This window comes from Lactuca saligna, chromosome 4 (assembly GCF_052625555.1).
Source record: "Lactuca saligna cultivar CGN05327 chromosome 4, ASM5262555v1, whole genome shotgun sequence".
Taxonomy (NCBI): Eukaryota; Viridiplantae; Streptophyta; class Magnoliopsida; order Asterales; family Asteraceae; genus Lactuca; species Lactuca saligna.
The window spans coordinates 124431954-124453933 of record NC_136420.1 but is presented as its reverse complement, the minus strand read 5'-3'; positions in this window follow the sequence as shown (position 1 = coordinate 124453933).

The window sequence follows — 21980 nt, the reverse complement described above, 5'->3', positions numbered from 1 at the left end:
CTACTTGTAGTTACGGATTTCGACGGTTGGGTATACTTGTATACTTTTGAAAATACTTATACTTTGAGGTATACTTTTAGTTCAGAGCACTTAGGCCCCTTAGTGTTTATAGTCTTATACCATGTAAGGTTTGGTATACTAGTTCACTATAAACAAGGGCTTTGATACCAATCTGTCACACCCCGAAAACCAAAGCGAAAACATTTCCGGGGCGGACTCCACTTTGAGTATCAAATCCAATGTACATAGTAAGCGAAGTAAACAACCATTACATTACATATTTGAATTTACATTTTTTTTAAAAGTAAAGTGTTACAAGTGTTATACATATATCATATGAACAAAAGTTAAGACGAGTCTTCTGTAGGCCCCGTCTTCTCCAAAAGATCGCGGGTACCTGTCTAATATGGACCTGAGAATACAAGCAGTTTGAAAATCAGCATAAAGCTGGTGAGTTCATAAGATGTTTGTTTTTAGAAAATGTACAAGTTCCCTTTTGTTTTCCGAAAAGTTTGTTATCCAAGAAAATCCCATATTTTCTTATATGTGAAGTTTGATTAACTGTTTTATTACACGAATCTGGTTATGTACAATTGTTATCTCAGGAAAATCCTACATATTCCTAAAAGTAAGTTTAGTTATTGAATCCCAATGTAATGATTGATTATCTTTCATACTTGTTATATTAGCTAGGTATTCTGATATCCTAATTGTGTTACACTTGAATGTACCTAGATGCATGCCTTCGTATTCGTATTCCTATTCTTAATCATAATCATATTCGTAGTTTTTATTTGTATTCATATTCATATTCATATTCGTATTCCTAGTCCTATTCCTAATCCTATTCGTATTCGTATTCGTATTTGCATTCACATTCGTATTCATATTCGTATTCCTATTCCTAACCCTAATACTATTCGTATTCGTATTTGTATTCGCATTCGTATTCGTATTCGTATTCCTACTCCTAATCCTAATACTATTCGTATTCGTATTCGTATTCGCATTCGTATTCGTATTTTTATTTGTTTTGTTCCTAGTTTATACTTTCGTATTCATTCTATTCTTAGTTGTATTTTCGTATTCGTTCTGTTCCTAGTTGTACTTTCGTATTCGTATTCGTATTAGTTCTAATTGATGATTAATATGAATTATTCGTAGATTATGAAATATAATTTAGATCGTAACACTTTATCAAGAAATCTATGATTTGTCTGAAAGCAAACTTCGTAAATTCGAACTATTTGATTAACACATTTTTCAATATTAAAAACATACAGAATATAGACATTTGAAAATAATAAGTTTGAGTACAACATTTCCTTGTACTTTTGCTTGTATCCCCCCTGAAAACATTTGAAAAAAAAATATTTGAAAAAGGGTAGGGGTATGAACTCACCAGACGAGAAAACGTGTCGGTTTGGATGCTATGTGTCGGTTCGGGTCTTGATAACACGCGAGGTTCCTATGTAATATGAAATGAGACACAATTGTATCTAATTAGACTTTGAACCACTAATTAGATATGAATATACAATTTGAGACGTGAAAACACTTTTATTCAAGCGTTCGGAGCGACCCGGGTGACATCTATGGATGTGTAGGACCTAAATATGGAGTTTACTCTTCAAAAGTAAACTCTTTGGGGAGTTTACGGTCTATTGACCATATCCCCACGATTTTATGGCCGTAAACTCATGGGTGGTGTGTTCTTATTTGCCAAATAGTCTTACAATGCACACGGGAAAGTTCTAGGGTTGATTCCATGGCCTAGGAAGTGATCGGGACTTGAAATGGCATTGGAAATGGAGTTTATGGTCTATGAAGATGTTCTTGGGGAGTTTAATACCTTAAACACATGAGTTTACAACCGTAAACTCCTGTTTTTTCATGATTCATGGGTGTTGGTGTTTGTAGGTTAATCACATGTGATTCTAGTCCAACATACAAGCCAATCAAGGTGTTAAGGGCACTTAAACACCCATTTGAAGAGTATATGGTCCAAGAGGTGAGTTTATGGTCTAAGAATGTTCTTGGACCATAAACTCTAGTTTGTACCATTTATGAAAGTTTTGGTGCATTTCTTGAAGGGTTATAAGGTTCTATGCACTCATGGAGGTTCATTGGAGGTGTTTAGGGGAAAACTAACACCTTAAAAGGTGTTTAAGGTCTAAGATTGAGGGTTTACGGTCCAAGAATGTTCTTGGGCTGTAAAATCATGTTCATACTTCAAATGCCAAGATTTTTGGGTCCTAAGTCCATGCACGCAAGTTTCTAAGTCGAATCTAAGCCCTAGAAGTGTTTTGGAGGGGTTTTGAGGCTTCAAAACCCGCATTACATGTGTTCATGGCCTAAGGAGGTTACAAGACCGTAAACACTTGTTTATGGTCCCATTCCTCATATAAATCACGAATTTGAAGGCCAAAGGTGTTAAACTAGGAGCTAGGATACTTACCTTGATGATTTGAAGCTTGTTTTGGATGATTTTGGCTAAGTTTCGGATTTTAGAGAGAGAGAGTAGTGAGAGAGTGAAAAAGCTTCAAATGAGGCTCTCTCAACCTTATATATGCTGAAAGTTTGGGACACGGTGGAATTCTACCCGATACCGACGATATATAATGCTTTTGGTCGCACCCAATAAAGTTGTCGTAATTACGACTTAAATAAAACTAAATATTTTATAAATGAAATAGAAAATATTTTAATGTTTTAAAATGTTTTCCAACACTTTTAAAACATTAATAGAAGTCGCAATAATTTATTTAAAAGAAAATTAACGGAAAATTTTGGAACTTAACGACTTTATTAACGAAAACGGGTTATTGTGACGGAAATTAAATCACGGGTTGTCACATTATCCCCCGTTAGAGGGAATTTCGTCCCAAAATTCAACCTTTAGATACGACTCGCGGAATTGGAAAGAGGATACGGATACTTTTGTTCTATCGGACCATCACACTTCCAAGTGAATTCGGATTCTCACATAGCATTTCGTGGAACCTTTCACTTATCGGGAGACAGCTTGTTTCATACATTTAATCTCTCACTCTTTGATTTCGATTGGCTCTTACCATGAGGTTTAGACCTTCGTTCCTTTCGGTCTCATCAAAGGGATTACTATGGTTTCATCGGGTAGGCACTTCTTAAGGATAGAGACGGGGAATACTGGGTGGATGCTACTAAGTCGATGGTAAACGTTTAGAATGTAACATGCCTTCTTTCAGATCGTTAATTATCTCGATGGTAAACGTTTCGGTTACTAGTTGAGGACTATGTTTATGAAGATATTCGAATGAATAGATAACAATTTATCTTTCAGTACTAGAATTGAAAAGGATTGCAAGCAAAAGGGTTGTCGAAGAGAAGTATACCTGAGGCAACGGTGGGATCGGCGGCTGTCTCACCTTGTCCTATAGCTCAGACTCTTCCAGTGTTGCCAGTTGTTGCTGCATTGGGGCAGTTTCTCTTATATTGCCCGACTTTACTGCAACCATAACAGGCTTGACTGATGCCCGCTCCAGAAGCTTGATTTGTTGGTGTTCTGCAACTTTGCGCAAGGTGACCCTCTTGGCCACAATTTTTGCAAAATTTCACACGACAGGGACCGGGGATGCGGTGGTGGTAACTGCACTGGTTACACCACGGAAGAATACCGACATATCCGGTGATAGGTGCTTGAGCTGAAGAATCGATGATACAAACAGTGGCAGGGGTAGTGGCAACATGGATTGCCACTATCTGTTGTTTCTTCGAGAACTCATGTGAAGGCTGACATTTCTCCCTCGCCTCCTAAAACATTCTTTTCTCACTACTTCTATCTGTCGGTTCAGGAGTGGTGGCTGCTTCCTCTACGTCCTCACTATGGTCAATCAAGATTTGCGCTAGGCATTTGGCGATGTCGTATGTATCTGGCTTCGCAGCTAAAATGTTCCCTTTGGTTGGTTGAGTCAATCCCCAGATAAACCTCTCAATCTTCTTACTTTCTGGGGTAACCATCCCTGGACAAAGAAGCGCCAAGTCATCAAACCTGGATGTGTAGGCAGCGATATCAGAACCTTTCATCTTCAGGTTCCAGAGTTCATGCTCCAGCTTCTGAATTTCACCTCGAGGGCAATACTCCGCGCGCATAAGTTCCTTCATGACTTCCCAACCCATAGCATTGGTTACAGGTAGAGTTAGGGATTTGACTCGGCCGTTCCACCAAGTCAGAGCTTTATCGGTTAGCGTGCTGGCAGCGAATTTCACCTTGTCGGATTCTGAACAAGCACAGATCTCGAAGATAGATTTGATTTTCTCTAACCACCTAGTTAGGGTAATGACACCTCCTGTGCCATCGAAGAATGTGGGTTTAGCGTTCATAAAGTCGTTATAGGAACACTCCTTCCGATGTCCCTGGCTACCTTCCTGGTTTTGGGTTTGGGTACCACTCCCTGAACCACCGGGGTTTATGTGAGATATAGCGGCTGTCAGTGCGGCAGTAATGGCTGCCTGAAGTGTTACCAGATCGATTTGAGGAGAAGGTGGTGGTGGAGGGTTGCTGTTGTTATTCTTTGAACTGGGTCTCTTTCTTGGAGGCATCTTCATCTAAAAAGATCAGGAAAGAGAGGATGGTAAGTCATCTGAATTGAATCAAGAGATTATGATACAGGGGATATCTCATTATGACAGGTATAGAATTCTATTAAGCGATAAAGCAGGAAAGAGTTATCAAAGCAAATAAATTATCGCTAAAGGAATGATTGAGGAGCAATGCTGAAATGAGGATTTCTATAACGGATTTGGTTCGAGAAATACTCCCATAATATTTCATGTCTCGTTGCAACGATGGCTCATTGTTTGGGTATTGGGTAAGTTTTAGGCATGCCGCACACCACAGTCACTCCCAAGCACATGTTGGCCGTGTCTCGAATGAATATAGTTCGCCAGGCTATATTGATCCTAGACACGACTACAGAACTACCCAGGTTTAACCGCAGCGTACAACACCCATTTACTTATGTTTTTTTCTACTTGTAGTTACGGATTTCGACGGTTGGGTATACTTGTATACTTTTGAAAATACTTATACTTTGAGGTATACTTTTAGTTCAGAGCACTTAGGCCCCTTAGTGTTTATAGTCTTATACCATGTAAGGTTTGGTATACTAGTTCACTATAAACAAGGGCTCTGATACCAATCTGTCACACCCCGAAAACCAAGGCGGAAACATTTCCGGGGCGGACTCCACTTTGAGTATCAAATCCAATGTACATAGTAAGCGAAGTAAACAACCATTACATTACATATTTGAATTTACATTTTTTTAAAAGTAAAGTGTTACAAGTGTTATACATATATCATATGAACAAAAGTTAAGACGAGTCTTCTGTACGCCCCGTCTTCTCCAAAAGATCGCGGGTACCTGTCTAATATGGACCTGAGAATACAAGCAGTTTGAAAATCAGCATAAAGCTGGTGAGTTCATAAGATGTTTGTTTTCAGAAAATGTACAAGTTCGCTTTTGTTTTCCGAAAAGTTTGTTATCCAAGAAAATCCCATATTTTCTTATATGCAAAGTTTGATTAACTGTTTTATTACACGAATCTGGTTATGTACAATTGTTATCTCAAGAAAATCCTATATATTCCTAAAAGTAAGTTTAGTTATTGAATCCCAATGTAATGATTGATTATCTTTCATACTTGTTATATTAGCTAGGTATTCTGATATCCTAATTGTGTTACACTTGAATGTACCTAGATGTGTGCCTTCGTATTCGTATTCCTATTCTTAATCATAATCATATTCGTATTTTTTATTTGTATTCATATTCATATTCGTATTCGCATTCGTATTAGTATTCCTAGTCCTATTCCTAATCCTATTCGTATTCGTATTCGTATTTGCATTCACATTCGTATTCGTATTCGTATTCCTATTCCTAACCCTAATACTATTCGTATTCGTATTCGTATTTGTATTCGCATTCGTATTCGTATTCCTACTCCTAATCCTAATACTATTCGTATTTGTATTCGTATTCGCATTCGTATTCGTATTTCTATTTGTTCTGTTCCTAGTTTATACTTTCGTATTCGTTCTATTCTTAGTTGTATTTTTGTATTCGTTCTGTTCCTAGTTGTACTTTCGTATTCGTACTCGTATTAGTTCTAATTGATGATTAGTATGAATTATTCATAGATTATGAAATATAATTTACATCGTAACACTTTATCAAGAAATCTATGATTTGTCTGAAAGCAAACTTCGTAAATTCGAACTATTTGATTAACACATTTTTCAATATTAAAAACATACAGAATATAGACATTTGAAAATAATAAGTTTGAGTACAACATTTCCTTGTACTTTTGCTTGTATCCCCCCTGAAAACATTTGAAAAAAATATTTGAAAAAGGGTAGGGGTATGAACTCACCAGACGAGAAAACGTGTCGGTTTGGATGCTATGTGTCGGTTTGGGGCTTGATAACGCACGAGGTTCCTATGTAATATGAAATGATAAACAATTGTATCTAATTAGACTTTGAACCACTAATTAGATATGAATATACAATTTGAGACGTGAAAACACTTTAATTCAAGCGTTCGGAGCGACCCGGGTGACATCTATGGATGTGTAGGACTTAGATATGGAGTTTACTCTTCAAAAGTAAACTCTTTGGGGAGTTTACGGTCTATTGACCATATCCCCACGATTTTACGGCCGTAAACTTATGGGTGGTGTGTTCTTATTTTCCAAATAGTCTTACAATGCACACGGGAAAGTTCTAGGGTTGATTCCATGGCCTAGGAAGTGATCGGGACTTAAAATGGCCTTGGAAATGGAGTTTATGGTCTATGAAGATGTTCTTGGGGAGTTTAATACCTTAAACACATGAGTTTACAACCGTAAACTCCTGTTTGTTCATGATTCATGGGTGTTGGTGTTTGTAGGTTAATCACATGTGATTCTAGTCCAACATACAAGCCAATCAAGGTGTTAAGGGCACTTAAACACCCATTTGAAGAGTTTATGGTCCAAGAGGTGAGTTTATGGTCTAAGAATGTTCTTGGACCGTAAACTCTAGTTTGTCCCATTTATGAACGTTTTGGTGCATTTCTTGAAGGGTTATAAGGTTCTATGCACTCATGGAGGTTCATTGGAGGTGTTTAGGGGCAAACTAACAACCTAAAAGGTGTTTAAGATCTAAGAATGAGGGTTTACGGTCCAAGAATGTTCTTGGGCCGTAAACTCATGTTCATACTTCAAATGCCAAGATTTTTGGGTCCTAAGTCCATGAATGCAAGTTTCTAAGTCGAATCTAAGCCCTAGAAGTGTTTTGGAGGGGTTTTGAGGCTTCAAAACCCTCATTACATGTGTTCACGGCCTAAGGAGGTTCCAAGACCGTAAACACTTGTTTATGGTCCCATTCCTCATATAAATCATGAATTTGAAGGCCAAAGGTGTTAAACTAGGAGCTAGGATACTTACCTTGATGATTTGAAGCTTGTTTTGGATGATTTTGGCTAAGTTTCGGATTTTAGAGAGAGAGAGGGAGTAGTGAGAGAGTGAAAAAAGCTTCAAATGAGGCTCTCTCAACCTTATATATGCTGAAAGTTTGGGACACGGTGAAATTCTACCCGATACCAACGATATACGATGCTTTTGGTCGCACACGATAAAGTTGCCGTAATTACGACTTAAATAAAACTAAATATTTTCTAAATGAAATAGAAAATATTTTAATGTTTTAAAATGTATTCCAACATTTTTAAAACATTAATAGAAGTTGCAATAATTTATTTAAAACAAAGTTAACGGAAAATTTTGGAACTTAACGGCTTTATTAACGAAAACGGGTTATTGTGACGGAAATTAAATCATGGGTTGTCACAACTTCCATGTCGTAAGCAACCGAGCAACTTTACTATGGTTTATTTGTATCGATTGGAATACCTGAAAGAACGTTTGTATATAACTGAAATGAAAAATTTTGAAACCATATTTTATAAATGGGACCTATTGATAAAAAAAATGTTTAATAAATTATAGTATTTTAACATGTAAAAGACCGGGTGTTACAATTTATTCCTTCTTTATGTGATCATGTTAGTTTACTCCCTTAGGCGATCCTACGGATAATGGCTAGTATATGAACATTAAGTCCACCTTGCATTTAGCTTGGGACACATGTGTCCTCTCTACTATTTTTTATAATCTTATTATTGGCTTCATCTTTTATGGACGGTAACAGACCATCAACTCATGTCATCTACTCTATAAACTCTATTTTACCCGACCCTATCATCCCATTAATCTAAAGTTTAGAAAACAAGAATCCAAAAAATAACCAAAATAACTCTTTGATTAATTGAAAAATCACTCAAAAACAAATGTTTTTACAATCTGTTCTCATAATCATAAACTCGATTATGGACACGCATATATAGCCTAACATACCAACTTGTATTAGACTAGGAAACTTATGACCAACTTGCCATAAACTAAAATTTCCATAAATTAGATTGCTTGGACCCCAAGACTTAGGATTCCAACAATCAGCCCCGAATCTTTAAGTTCTTCTAGAGAATTCTTCAACCCCAATCAACATCCTATTATCTCTTTTCACCACCCCAACCTCTTTAATCAAGCTTGTTTCGAGAGCACTTTTCCACCAAACAACAAGACAAGGTCACGACACCTTTACCATCTTCCATCTTCCGCAAAACGAACCAAATCAAAGCTACTCGCTTTAAGTCTTCCTATTCGTTTATTCTGCATCTCCGGTTAGTTTCTCTTTATCTTAGAACAAGCCGATCAGAAAAATCAGAGTTGCTTACGATCAAAATGAAATCACACCCCCTTCAACGGTACCTGATTCATGTTGCGTCTGTCCCGCAACGAAAGGCTACACTTTTCTTGAAACCGACTCTCAAACCGACACCGTCTTCACCTCGCTCTGATACCAATTAAAGTTTTGAAAACAAGAATGCAAAACAAAATAACCAAAATAACTTTTTGATTAATTGAAAAATCACTCAAAACTAATGTTTTTACAGTTCTCATAATCAAAAACTCGGTTTTGGACACGTATATATAGCCTAACATACAAACTTATATTAGATTAGGAAACATATGACCAACTCGTCATAAACTAAACTTTCCATAAATTAGATTGCTTGGAGACCAATACTTAGGATTCCAACATATTCTCCATGAAATCATATTCACCCTAAACATTATTAAAAATCTTATTTATGTTTGTTATGAGTTATTTTTGAATAGTAGACCACCTAAATACTACGAGATTCAAACATGAGTCTAATTCTATTTTAAAAAATATACCGTACCAAGTCATCACCACTTAACGAACTTAATGGTTGTTTTTACTTTACCAAAGATAACGAATGTTCAGGTGAGTTTGATGCATTTCATCGGTCACTCTTTCACCGACAATCAAAGTATGTGGGATATTAATTTATATTGTACTTTTATATGTTATACTTTTTATATGTTATACTAGAGGCCTTTTATGTCATTTGAATTTGGCATGAGTATTTTGGCCCATAACCTGTTGTACCTTTGTATTTATTCTATCTCCAGTGGTGATAAGATTTGGTTTTAGGAATTATATGAAATTGCAATCTGTACAATCCAAAAATTGTTGGGATTATTTTTACTAGTTATTAGAAGCGGTTTTTTAAGTGCTGGTTACTTGTAAGTTGTAATACAAGATTTTTTTTGTGTAACAAATATTTACGAACTCATTGTGAAACCCAATACCGAGCTAAAGGCCCAAATGGTATCATAGAAGGGCTTTCTCTTCATAATTGTATAAGTCATGTCATGATATAAAGCCTAACGATACTTATTATACTTAAGAAGCATTGTTAATGAGTTAGATAAAAAAAATGAGTTAGATAAAAACAAGAGGGTAATTATCATACGAACGTTAATATTAATATACTTGTTTCAATAGGTTGTCATTCGATTCTTGAAGGCACACAAATATTCAAAGACTCAACTCTCAAGCCAAATGAATAATATACCACACATGAAGGACAGACAATCAAACGAGAACCTAGACAAATAACCATTGAAATTTTTGTTAGTGCATATTTATCGTATGTTCATTTTAAATATAACAATTATATTTCCTTTTTAAAAAGTCCATTTGTACGTTCCTATTCTAAGCTCATATTTGCAACAAATTAAAAAGGGAAGAAAAAAGTGACATTAATTCTGTCATAAAAATGGTAATGTCTCATTGACTTGTATTGGAGACCAATCGCAGAACATTAGAATTATTTTGGGTGTGCCAAGTTTTAACTCTTGACCTCCTGTATGAAAATTCATTCATCGACCTCTAAACTCCCATCGCAAGTTTGTAATTTCTTCATATAATTTTATTGAGTATAGAAGCAAAAGAATGAATGCATTTTTAATTGGTTGAATTAAATAAAAACAAATTTAAATGCGTGCTGTGTGTATGCATTGATATGTATGTATGAATCAAACATGGACGTATTGTATCGGGTTTTCAACAATTTAAATAGATATATTAAAAGATTAATCCATGACCTTTTTAAATGTCAAATTGTCAATAGTCAATGGTGGAACAGCAATATGTTAAAATTACAATGATTATAGAGTATGAGCGGAGAAAGCAGAGAACATAATTTAAATAAAAATAAGATAAGTCGTTATCGAAAAAAAACATGCCATATAGATTGCTTGACTTGATTATCCCAAGTGATGGATTGAGCCACATGTTTCATCGGTATTTGCTCTATGTGAGATTCCACAAAAGAAAATTCACATTACGAGTGTGACATAGTTAGATGATTTTGATATAGCAAGTGATCCTTCTTATTTAGAAGGTTTGAAAGATGGAATAAAGTTTGCATTGTTGTTTTCGGGTGTTATCAATATCAAGGAAGATAAACTTGTTTTTGAACAAGACTTGTTAAAAGAGTCAAGAATTTAATATCAATGTTTTATTTATTTATTTATTCAAGCAGGTCACTAAAATTTTCTTTTTCATTTATTCACAAAAATATCATATTAATGTCATTTGCAAACTTACTGATTGTGAGATTACCAGTTAACTTGTTGATTGAGGTTACTAGTTAACTCGTGATATTTAAAAATTTGTTTAATCATGCTTATTGGGTTACCTATTAACATTTAGGTCATAAGGAATGGTCCATCATGTGATTACTAAAAGTGTGTGTCGCTTCAGTGTCATTTGACTATATCCTCACTACATCCCTATTAAGGCTTTTGGGTATATCATTTGACTATATCCTCACTACATCCCTATTAAGGCTTTTGGGTAAATCGAACATAACTGCTTGCCGTGGCCTGGCAACATCCAAGCCATGATCTTGCACACCACATCGGGGGAGTCGTTGTGCAACGATCGTTGGCCATTTTTGTATTTACCACGAAAGGGAAGGATCAATGGGAAGGGCTAGTTTAATTTCATGCTTTTAACTAGACCTTGAGTTGGACGACTCTAACATAAAAAAAAAATCAAAATTTTATAAATTTTACATATAAATTTATCACTTCATTACACTATTTTTCTCTCCCTATGTTACTCACACATATATTTTTCTGATTTACTTTCCAACTTTAAAACAATATCTCAACACTCCACTAACAAACTCAAATCAGAATATTGATGGAGTGCTTTCATTAGACATTACACCATGTTAATATACGAGCTTAGATTCACCACAAGGTGGTTTCACGAAATTGCAGTGAAAAAAATCATCCGTGAAATATAGGATTATATAATTTTATTTTTCAATGTTCAATTTTTTTTTTGGGAAAATGTCACTATAGCACAATAATTTTTTGCAGTTTGGCTGATTTAGTCACTAATTTTTTTTTCATGTGAAATAGACCATTAAACTCATGTATAACTTGTCAATTAAGTCATTTTGCTAGAATTCAATAGGTTACCCGGTAACAATTCTAATTTGGAACAAATAAATAATTTGTATATTATTTTTTGGTAACCTAATAAAAATTAACCCCACCCTCCTTCCGCGCCAATCGAGTAATCCATGTTTTTTTTTGGAATGTAAACTCTCTTGGACATTTCTAAACCTTCATAGACTCTAGATCATTGGACTGCTCATCCACTTCACCAAATCAAAGAAGCTTCTTCGTTGCTGAAGGGACCTTCATTGAGATGTTCTAGGAGATTCAATTTTTTGATTTCTTGATGAATAGCTCATTGACTCCACAACTTTGTCATTTTGAGCATTATGCTGCTCACATTGACCACATTATCTCTAACATAGTACTGTGTGTCAAATTTGTATTTGGTTTGACTGGTTGGAAATTGTTGTAATCAATAAATCTAGAGTGAAACTGATATCTGGAACCTGGATTCAAATGCTGATCATCGGAGCTCTATTTTCTTCACTGTTCTGGACTTGATGATGGATCGGAAGACGTCAATTAGTCAAGTCCCATGAGTCTTTGTTATGTGCATATTTAACTAAGAAATTAATGCATAATTCAAATACTTTTAACTACAATTATGTTTATTTTGGGATAAAAGATTCTTATTACGTTTAAAATATGTTTTGTAGCAGCGAAGACTTGTTCGGGAAAAAAAGGAAGCAAACGAGGGGCTGGAAACAGGAAACAAGAGCTAAAACAAAATAAGAAGAAAAGAAGACTGAAGACCACATCGTGGTGAATGGAAGGTTCGCAACCATCAAAGCTGACTTAGAGAATACGATATTTACTCGAGGACCACGTCGTGGTGGCGGTTAACCAAGACATGGTGATCAGATTTTGACAATTATAAAATCCTGAACATTAGGTTGAATATGGAGGAATGCAATTGGTTTTCTGAGGAGAATTATGACTAAAAACCCTTGGAAACCAAGAAGAAGACCAAAAATCAAGTAGAGCTCAATGATTGAAGAAGATTTAGAAAATTTTCACATTGATCTAGTTGGGTTGCTAATCATTACTTATGTCTAGCTTATTTTATATGGATTATTTGTGTTTTTCTGCTACAATGAGAGGCTAAAACTCTTATACTTTTGTTTGATGAAGATGAACTTGATCCATATGTGTTGATTTTGATACTTGGATGATTATTATTGATTTTACTTGTGTTTGATAATTCAAACCCTAGCATGTTTTAGTTCTAGTTTATATTGCTTATAACTTAGATTCTCTGTGTTAATTGATCATATTAATTACATGAACTAAACATGGTAGTTTTAACCGTGTTAGAGAGCATAATTAATCTTAATTTATGTTTGGTTGCTTAACTTAATCATAGGAAAGTAACTATTATTATTTATAGTATAATTTGTGCTTATTATTGATTTGGTGTTTAACTTGTGCATGATCATTGCTTGGTAATTCATAAATTGGTAGGCCATAATAGCTAGAAAATTGGTAATTAGCATAATCTATCCATTAGAAATCAACCATAGGAGAAGGTTGAATCGGATCTAAGCAGAAGTATTTTTTTATTTTATTTCATGAAGTAATTTTGTTTTCTTTACTTGCTTAATTGCTAGTTGATAGTAAGTTATTCTGATCTTGAAAAATTAGTAAAAACCCCCTAATCAAAGTTTGTTTCTTAGTTTAATTAGAAGTAGTTAATTTATTTAACCGAATTCTGTTCCCTGTGATCAGCACCCGACTTACCTGAGTTATTTTATAATCTGACTAGGTACACTGTCTATAAGTGCATAGCTAATAAAGTTTGTTAGGTTATAAGATTAAGACTGATAGATATATTTAGGTGCTGTTTGTTTTTTCTGAGGCAAAATGTCTGCAGTCTGCGGACCACATCTGTAGACATCTGCAGTAGAAGAGGTGGATCAAACGTCTGCAGTCTGAAAAAAGAAGACTGTTTGTTTTTTTTCAGATCTGCGGACTATTAAAATAAACTGAAATCTAAATAAGCTGATTTTTTTAAACTTCAAAGTGATTTTTTAATATTTTTATGACTTTGTTATAAATAATTAACAAATCTTGAACAACTTTTATATATTATTGTATAAAAAATAAAAATAAAAATGATATGAATTAACGTATATATTTGATAAAACCAACAACTTTGGTTGCAAAGTTATAACTAAACATGATAATTAGTGATCAAAGAATTTAATACATAAATGGATGGAAATAAACTTTGATTTTTTCAATTAAATTCATTAAAAACGTACCATAAATATTTTCTCGAGAAATTGACGATATTGTATTAAATAATGTTTTATAAAATTTGGCAAAATATATAAGAATATATTATGGTTTTTTTTTCATATTTATAAACAACTTCAACGACTATTATGGTATTAAATTTTTATTTATAAATTGGTTAAAAATATCATGTTTGTAACGTCGAATGTTTTTTTTTAAGTTTTGTAATTTTTTTTTTCAAATTGTTTATCATTAATAAAGTTAGAAAAATTATAAATAAAAAAAAAACTTAAAAAAAGTGAATATATATATATATATATATATATATATATATATATATATATTAGGTAAGAAGATGTTAGAAGATTATGGTCCACATCTGCACCAAGAAGAGGGCGAGCAGATATTTTTAGGTCTGCAGTCTTCAAAAAAACAAACAGTCTGCGAAGACTAATGTCTGCGCGTGGTCTGCGCGTCGCAGAAAGAAGAGGCCATGCAGATCTACAGACAAAAAATAAACACCACCTTATTCTCATCAGTCTCGAAGTGGGTGTCGCCTCTTCCCTTTCTTATTCTTAATGCATCCCCTCTCTTCCTTTGGGTTCTTTTTGTTGATTTGTTGGATCAAAGTGCAGGTAAAAAAAATGAACAATATGGCTAGTCTTTCACCCCTTTGTGTGCGTATTTATGTATTTAGTGTTCTACTATGCACGCGGGTAAGGGTTTGCGATGATGGTTGCATATTAATTGATATTGTCTAATGGTTGGATGAGGGTAATCGGTTGTAAGGGGTAATGGTGATGGATAATTCATGGTAATCAAGGGGATGGAGATAGGACATGAATTTTGTTCCATCTTGCTTATGGTAACTGATTGATCGAAGATGTATTTTTTACATGTTTTATGGTGTGGAAATGGAGAATGGATGGTGGTTTTTGGTGGCTTGAAAGGAGGAACAATGATGGTGTTTGTCACAACTAGGAATTCTATACCATGTAACTGTTGGATTAGTGTCTAAGTCCATAACTATTTTGGTATGTACTTGACCCAATGGTGCATGGTCCTTTTGGGTTACCTTCACCAAAGCAACTTGATAGGATGAATTATGGAGAGAAAGGATTAAATATGATTTATTAATATATTATGAGAATAATATATTAAAAGAGAAATCATATTGTTTGATTAATATTAGTCAAGAATTAATAAGAATTAAGTTTGTGACTAAAAGAGATTAATTAAACTTAAGGGACTGGAATTGTAATTATAAGATAATTGCAATTGGGCTATGGATTACCTTATATTATAAGGTTGGACGAATTCAATGGGAAAACCCATTGGAAATCGTCCAAGGCCTTTAAGAAAGGAATCCATGGGCTACTTAGGGCTTAAGCAGTCAGATTAGGGTTTCCTAGTTTAAAACCCTAATAGCCTACATGTATAAAGAGCACCCTTAAACCCAAAAACGTGGTGAATTGGTTCTCTAGGGTTTTGGATGGTTTTGGGCAGCTTCCTTCTCTTCTTCTCTTCATCTTCTTGCTCTTGGTGTTTGTGAACCATTAGAGGAGTGACATTTGTGACTCTAAGCTTTCTAAAGTCATTACAAGAAGGAATTGTGATTGTTATTGCTACATAACAATCAAGGTAATATCTTGAACCCATTATTATGTTAATATCGATTATCATATGCTAGAATTAGAGTTTATAGTCTTGGATGAATTGCATGTACAATAGAGAAACATAGATCCTAGCATTAGGGTTTGTATGAGTACATAGGATGTTCTTATGACTAAAACCCATCAGTGGTATCAGAGCCTAGATTGGTTTCTATTGTATTGATGCATTATGTAGCTGAAAATCGTTTTCTGGCCTTCTGTTCGACCTGACTCGGCGAGTCACTACCTGGACTCGGCGAGTCAGCCCTACTTGGCGAGTTCCATAGTGTGACTCGGCGAGTCGGAGCGTCAGACAGAGGAAATTTCGGATTTTGTTGCAGTTTTGCTTAAGGATAATTACCATATTCGTTTTAAACCTATAAAATACGAATTTTATTGTTTCTTAAAGAATATCCTTGCCAAAACACAAGATAATTACCAATTGATTAGATAATAACTTCCTTATATGATAAAGATTGGATTATTTGTATTAATTGGGTAACTTATTTTGCAAGAAATTGAAATTAGGTCAAATATAGATAATGATGAAATTAATTGTTTAATTTATATTTGATCCTTGTGTTATGAAAAGTTTCAATTTTTCCCCTTTAGGTTTTATAATTTGAATTTGAACTCAAAAGTTTTGGTTTTGAAATTTAAATAGTTAAAACCTTAATGTTTTGAAATGTTTCAAAACTTGCCCTCAAGTTTTTGGAATTTAAAAGTTGATTAAAAGTTTAATTTAGAAATGTTAAATTCTAAAACCCTAGTATTATTTTGAAAAGTTCAAATCACACCCTTATGGTTTTATTAATTAATTAAGGCGTATAATTAAAAGATATTTAATAAATCCATAAAAGCTTTGGTTTACATTTAATTGAATTAAAAGTATAATCGTTAAATTTGACCACCTAGTATTTTAAAAGTGTAAAATATACCCTATACTATATATAACATTAAAAGTCTAACATTATATATATATATATATATATATATATATATATATATATATATATATATATATATATATATATATATATATATATGAGTAAAAGCCAGTCTTACCGTTAGTAGGCCTCATTCACGAAGCTGGTCTATAAGGGGTGTTTAAGGAAATTGTCTATAAAATCGCGATTGAATGGGTATCCACTCTTACCCACTGTACTCTTGACTAGTGGACAGTCGTTAGCCGAACTGGTAAGATAGGACAAAACCTTCCATTATAAGTATAATGAAGTACAAAAGTAACTAAATGTTTTTACAAATTCCCAATCTTAGTTACTTTAGGCAAAAGTGAATTGATGCATTTCCATGAAATTACACTTTGTGCCCTTGCGAAGACGTTAGTGGAGCGTGTGTGGTTTACTGGCACACTAAATGGTTCTAAGAAAAGGTAGCAAAGGGTGACTCAACGTTTGTCATAGTTCGGTGGAGCATGTGTGGTTTACCAGCACATCGAATAGGTGACCGTAACATGTGAGGGCACCATGTAAGTTTGCATGGTTATTCACACCCGCTTTGTGATCCTCGGTATCCCAGTCACAAACTAGAGGGACATATCGAGATTTAAACATGCCATTGAAAAGTTCAATGAATCTCAAAGGATCTAGGAGTTTTCATAGATTTAAAACTTAAATTTCTTTTTCGTTTTTCATGGTGGAAATTAGTGAATCGTCATTCACTTAGCTTCAAATATTCTGCAACTAGATTATGGCATCCCTTTTCTAGGTTGTAGCGTATTGTGTTGGGTCCTAGCCTTCATATCTCATTTGGGTGATTTATTAAGGACCCAATCTATTAATTAACTTGAATTTATGTTTTTCTCCCGTTTTGTAGATGTCAAGGTTCGACAACTATGGTCTTCTCAAATCCCGTGGAACAAGCTTTCCACATGAAGATGATATTCCACGATTCGATCGAGGAACAAGAAATCATGCTTCACTTCCTCCTCCTCCTCCCGTTGTTATCCCTAACCCACAAGATCGAAGAATTGAAAGGTTCAATGTCACTAAAGCCCTATTGGGAATGAAACATGAAGATGGTAAACCTGTGTGTGCCCATGTTCTAGGAATGAAATCACACATTGATAGGTTGAGAATGTTGGGTGTGTCATTCCCGGATAAGTTGGCTGTGAACTGGGTTCTGCAGTTACTTTCCGAATCATATAATGAGTTCAAAAGAAAGTATTATATGATGGATCATGACGAAAACCTCATTGACCTAACTTACATGCTCATTGCTGTTGAATCAGAAATGATTTGGCAATGCAAACGAAGCGTATTTGTTGGGAAAGTCAACCAACCATGCTTCCGAGGACGTTCTAGGAGAACCGATCTGCGTTTGCTGCCAAGAGAAAGGACGTTGGATACAAGTCTGCCCTAAGAGCCTAAAGAGTCCAGAAGATGGGAGAGTCAAAGAGTATGGCTGTACTTCAGGTAAAATCCACTATCTAACTCGATTAAGTTCCTATTCGTTGATTCTTAATACATAATGTGATAAGATTGCACTTGAATGTTTTGCAGGATCGATGAAAAGAGAGGAAGCTTGATGAAAAAGCAAGATGAATCTAATATTTATTACATAGTTTTTCAGTTGATTTTGCATTGTAAGGACAAATGTTTTCCATTGCTTTTATAAATAAAATAAATTTTTGTTTGACGTGTTTATTTATTTCCTTGCAATGAAATCGTTATGAAAAATTGGTGTTCGTATATTTACAACAAATGGATGTGATTCTTAATTATGTTGTTTGTGGAAATGTCGAGAATTTATCAAATAGGGAAAGTTTCTCATCGCCCAAGTTTCAATTGGATAGAGATTTGGAATCGTACAACAAGAATTGTATGATGAATGAATAAACTTTCACATTTGGAAATTAGACTAATTTGTTGACAAAATGTCAAGTGAAGGACTAGGAGATCGAGTACACAAGGTTATGTGTTGATCAAGTCCACCGCAAGAGTAACAAAGGTATTCGTCATGATTTACTAAAAGTTTAGCAAATATGAATACACTTATAAGATTAAGTGTAATTCTGAATTGATAGTAAGAGTTTAAATCAAAAGCAGAACGAATCAAAGAAAAATCGAGTAGGCAGAAAGATAAAAGTTTCTCTATTCTAAGAAGAAGGGAGAGTACCTTTTATTATGTTTTATGATAAGTCTTAATGATAAAGAACCATATCTCAGTTAATCCTCTAAGTGAGTCTTAGTACAATTGTATGTCTAAGAAGAGGAATCAAGAATTGAAGAAATGGTTAAATCAAGAAGTCAATCATATTTCATTCCAAAACAAGTCTTAGAGTTAAGATTGTGACATTGAGTAATAAGAAGGTTTATAACATTCATCAAATGAGGAAAGTTGTGATGTTTTGGATAAGACAAAGACCAACTAGGACCTATTTATGAAGTGTTTTAATAAAAACTACACTAACTCTTGAATATTTGTCAACAAATGTTATTGACAAGAGAATATTATATGTCAAGGAGTCAGTGGGAGTCTTAATTGTCTTGAAAGGTTTCAAGAATAAATCAAAATAAACCTTATCTAACATCACTAGCACACGACTTGAGGTTTATAACCTATCGTGTTGATGTTATTTTGTTTCTGTACCATTCCAATTGAGTTAATTATGCATGTGAGTTCTATGAGTTCTCATTTGAATGCATAAAAGGAAAGGACCTTAATCAATGAAAAGTACATTGATAGGAAAAGGTGAGCTGCTTAACTACTTGGAAGACATGATGGGCAGCCATGTTACCATAAGGCAAGAAATCAAGATTGAGAATGTTCGGTCCATATGAGTTTGGATTTGTCGCAAACCTTAGTTTTGACAAATTCACATGGATAGAAACACATACACCATTAAAATCTAAGTGAAATAAGATTCCCTCCTTCATGAAAATGACTGTGAGGAAATGCTTTCACTAAGAGAGATTTAAAAAAGATAGCAATTGCAAAATTGTATTCTCGAATTCGATTATGGTTACGGTATCCCTTTCCATGATTCGAATTGTGAGATTTGGCAATTAGTATTAATTGTTTAGACACACATATGAGTTATCTAAGGCAAAGGTATATAAGTTTGAGAAGCCTTGATAAAGGATTATCATAGCATTAGGTATTGGAAACATGAACTTAAGAAATTCAAAAAGTATTGTTTTTCTGGAAGTTCAGCTGTTTTCTGAATACATGCCAAAGCTAGTGGGAGCATAAGTGTTATGTTTATAATAATCATGATAGTGGGAGCATAAATGTTATGATTGTATGATTATTATGGAAAGTATTGCAAGTTAGCAATATTAGTTATAGAAGACAATAGTTATACTTTGCAAAGTTGCAAGAGTTGAAAAGTTGTTTTACTATAACTAAGGGAGAGAATATTATGCTTCATTTCAAATCTAAAGGATTAGATTGTGGAATGCTAATAATTTAGTCAAGGAAACATAGTGTGTTCACAAATTTCGATTATGATTACGGCATTCATCTTCATTGTTTGAAATTTGAGAACGTAGCACATAAAATATTATGACAGAAGATTGATAAAGTATCAAATCTCTATCTAAGACGTTATGCATCGTGTCCCATACGCTTCGGGTAAAGGATCGATTGCAAATGCTATAATATTTGACCATTCTAAAATTTTCCAAATGTCTAGCGCATTTAGAGGGAAAAAGGACAAGAATCGGTTTTTACTAAGATAATTAAACAACTATCAAAGGACAATCCAAAGTTCGTCGAGGATTGGTCGCTTGTGAGTAGTTGGAAGTATGATATTGGATGGAGTATATCGACATTATTATGAATAGATAAGATTCTATAAGTTGTCATCTGGTAAGTATATAAAGGTTTCCATATTGGGAGTTAGATATTGAGAATCTATGTCTAGATTAGAAACTTTATGCAAAAGGATGTTCAAAGAAATGTACTTTGAGTGAGAGACATCACATCTATAGAATTATCTTGTAACAATCCCCAATAGAGGACTTTGTAATTTCATTGGCAATAGTCATTGTGACTTTACTGCAGTGACATTACGAAAGGATCATTGCATAAAATATTAGAATCTAACATATTCTATAAGTGGCAAGAATTTGATATTCTATCACTTGTGGAAAGGATTAGGATTTGTGAAATGAGTATGATTGGAAATGTGTTGATTTGATATATTTCAGAAAAGTAAGAACCATATGTAAACATTGTGTGCATGCTGAGAGCATGGGGCAAGTGTTGTTATTCAAGTAAGAAGTTGATTACCCGAAACAACAAATAATGAGTAATCGATATGGTGATAAATAAAAGGTGTTTTATTTATACTCAAAGGTTTGAGGCCATATGGGATTAGTATTATTCTTGTGTTTCACCTTGCATGTTTTGACTTCCTGAATAATTTAATTGGTTAAGAACAGTCAAGTTATTCAAACGGACCACAGTCGTTCATATGTTGGAAGTAGGTATGAATGAAGACTGTCGTGAATTGGTGTGTGGATTGTCTAAAGAGCGTTAGACATAAGCAAATGTTTGCTGCAACGTTCATGAGTGCTTATGAATATGATTTGAGCATTGGATTAAACCCACGCTCACTTGGATCACTACATGGATTTTATCATGAGTGATTGGTGAGACGATAAAATCTTATATTCTTGAAACCGAGATGTGTGAGTTGTATCTTGCAAATCGGTTATACGTTGATAATATGTAAACGCACCAGTAACTTGGTGTCATAAAACATATTGTTGTGTGTAATTCGGTAAGTGAGTGCAAGCGAACATTGAGTCAAAGTTTATCCGTTCCTTTTATCCAAAGTAGGATAAAGCGATATCTTTGGGCCCCTTGATGATTTAGTGATGACAAACGTAAATGCTCGGCCGGACTAGGGCTAATTTGATTTGTTTAATTAGTCAGTTGTCATAAATCGAAAGTCGAGAAATGGTACAGAGAGAATGATTAGAAGTCATGTCTTATATGATATCTAGAATGGAGGAATATATGATCCCTTATCTAAAGGACACGCGTATCTGAAAGGATCAGAGTTGACAGTGGCTTTGGAAAGCTACGATTGCAGATCAGGATCTAAAGTCATATGCAGAATAGTTATTAGACTTATCCAAGTGGGAGACTGTTGGATTAGTGTCTAAGTCCATAACTATTTTGGTA